The sequence below is a fragment of the Lolium perenne genome, chromosome 3 (genome assembly GCF_019359855.2).
Source record: "Lolium perenne isolate Kyuss_39 chromosome 3, Kyuss_2.0, whole genome shotgun sequence".
Taxonomy (NCBI): Eukaryota; Viridiplantae; Streptophyta; class Magnoliopsida; order Poales; family Poaceae; genus Lolium; species Lolium perenne.
The window spans coordinates 329573714-329576266 of record NC_067246.2 but is presented as its reverse complement, the minus strand read 5'-3'; the positions used below and the strand labels follow the sequence as shown (position 1 = coordinate 329576266).

At 51.0% G+C, this 2553-nt stretch overlaps 1 long non-coding RNA gene across 1 annotated transcript; it reads right to left on the bottom strand.

The window, feature by feature from the left end:
• Positions 1-432: 432 nt before the first annotated feature.
• LOC127338895 (uncharacterized) lies at positions 433-1376 on the bottom strand. The gene is made up of 3 exons (XR_007874536.2): positions 1296-1376; positions 805-980; positions 433-590 (listed from the first exon to the last, which is right to left on the bottom strand). It is a non-coding gene; the product is annotated as an uncharacterized lncRNA (long non-coding RNA).
• Positions 1377-2553: the final 1177 nt, after the last annotated feature.

The following is a 2553-nucleotide window of genomic DNA, read 5'->3' as shown; positions in this document are numbered from 1 at the left end:
TCATGCGGGCTCTGTGTCATGGGATTCAGAGCTCATACTGCAACTATATAGAATCAACATATACCAAAATTGTTACTCAACCTTTACCGTGATTAATGCTCTGGCTGACACAACGATGGTAAGGAAATGCATTATAAGCAAATGAGCGGGCGGTATACCTTGGATCCTCATCCTTCCGTGGTGCAACAACAGTCTTCTACACTCCTCCTGTGATTAGGTAAAGGTTAAATTGCCTATACATGATCAATGGTACACTGTCATATAGTTAGAATAAAAGGTGCGATTGTTGGCAACTTCTATGATGGAAAATAAAATGCCAAATAAATTGCCTATACATGATCAATGGTACACTTTTGGATAAACCTAAATAAGGAAATAAAATGCCAAATAAAAAAATCAATTGTTGGCAACTTCTATGATAGAAAATTAATACTGCACGTGTACCAACTCCATTATTAGAGTACGCCGATAGAAGATTCAAGTAGAGGAAGAAAAAACTTACATGATTTTGCCGATGCTTCCCTCACATATATAGGTAAGAGAAGAATGAGTTGTCACTGTTCTGCACCTTCTTCCATTCATACAACGTCCTACAGTCATGAAGCCACAAAGCCAAGCTAAGTATGGTTCTTACCATGAAAAGAGAAACAAGGAGAGGAACAACATATGTTCTGATCAGGACCAAACATAGTAGAAAAACAGGGCAATTGTAGACAACATCTTGCTAGTCATTGGTGTAGGAATCTACAGGTCATACTGTAGAAGAACCGAGTAGAAAATTGGAGACGAATGGACTGAGCTTACATGGAGATTGTTATCTAGATGTGGTGAGATGCCCTGTTGCTGATCACCGCAATACCCGTGGCTGCAACATCAACCACTTCCAGAACCTCGACATCTTCTGCCTTGTCCACCTGCAAGCTCGCGGTGAGTCCGCAACACCTCTCCTTGGCTCCGCGACCTCGTCCATCTCAACAAATCTGTACAAAATTTGGAGCAGTGATTCAATACTAAAAATTATTTGAGAAGCGCTAGTAGGAAACCTGAGCTATTTGTACGCAAATGATGAATCTGTCTGCAGGAAGGTATATCTAATGCGTGAGTTCCAAAAAAAAAAATCTAGCACATATATGGTCCCAGGAACCGCTGATAAATCTAGTACATACATGTTCCCAGAACCGTTGATCTATTTAGCAGTTAAAAACGCGCACATCCAATTCACATAACAGAGATAGGCTATACCAAATTAGAGTAGGAGAAGGGGCAGTGAGAGGGAGGTATGAGAGGACACTCACCTTAGGTCTTAGGTTTCACCCTAGGGTTTGGCGATGGCGATATGAGAGCATCTCCAGTCGCGTCCCCCAAACGGCGTTTGGGGGACGGCGGACAAGAAATGGAGAAAATCGCGTCCCAGTCGCATCCCCCAAAGCTAAATAGCGCCTCATTTTGTGTCCGGCGTCCCCGGTAGAGACTCTATGTATAGAGTCTCTACCGGGGACGCCGGACACAAAATGAGAGCCCATATGCATGCATGCAGCCCCTAGTCCCCATATGCCATTCTCTTTCCCCACACTTTCTCTCACCTACTTTTCCCACATGGGGTGGTCCCTTCTATTAAAATGCATGCGTCCGGACGCTGTTTGAGGGACGCGGCTGGAAAGGGTCTCTTTTCTGTACAGATTTTTGATCTCTTTTTGTCCGGCGCGGTCCTAAACGCGCCCCAAATCATTTGTGCCGGACGTTTTTTGAGGGACGCGACTGGAGATGCTCTGAACGACTCTGTCGATGCCGTCCTTCTGTCCCCATACGGGACGAGGTGTCACGATGGAGAGGAAGAGCCAGGACGGCCACCAGCCGCCAGCCGCGAGAGGATGGGGATGGAAGCTGATCCTTGCCTGCAGTTTCCCTGCGAGTTCCTCCACGTCGAGCTCCACCTCCTCATCTATGGCGCCCTGGTTCCCTCTAACTCTCCCTGCTCCAGCTAGTGGGAAGACCGGCAAAGAAGGAAGAGCCGGAGCTAGAAGCACGGATTGGGGGAGAGATGGAGGCAGAGATAGGAGGAGAGATGGAGACGTGATTGGGGGGAGATGGAGGTGACTTCCCCGAGGCGCCGTGCTAGGGTTTCACCCGTCGATGCAGCCACGCCGGGGACCAGATGCAGCGGCCGTTGCTCACCACGGAGCTCTCGCTCGGGAAGCGCTCGCCCCATGGTGTCCTTCTGCTGCTCGCCCGGCGAGACGCCCGACAGGTGGAGGAGACCCGCTAGCCGCCGGGGTATGCCTCTGGCCGAGCCTCTCCCTGCTTTGCTGCTGCTTCTCGCGCGGGGCAGGACGAGCCGGAGTTCTGGAGCCCGGCCTCCCAAAGGAGGCCTCGCGTGGAGCAGCACGAGCCAGAGGACTGGGGCGTGAAGGATGGCGGCGCCATAGCCAGCTCGCACGGCGCAGCGCGGCGCGACGGGAGGAGAACGGAAAGGCGGCGAGCGGCGCGACCGGAGGAGGCCTGAAGGATGGTGGCGCCGTAGCCATCTCGCATGGCGCAGCGCTGCGCGGCGGG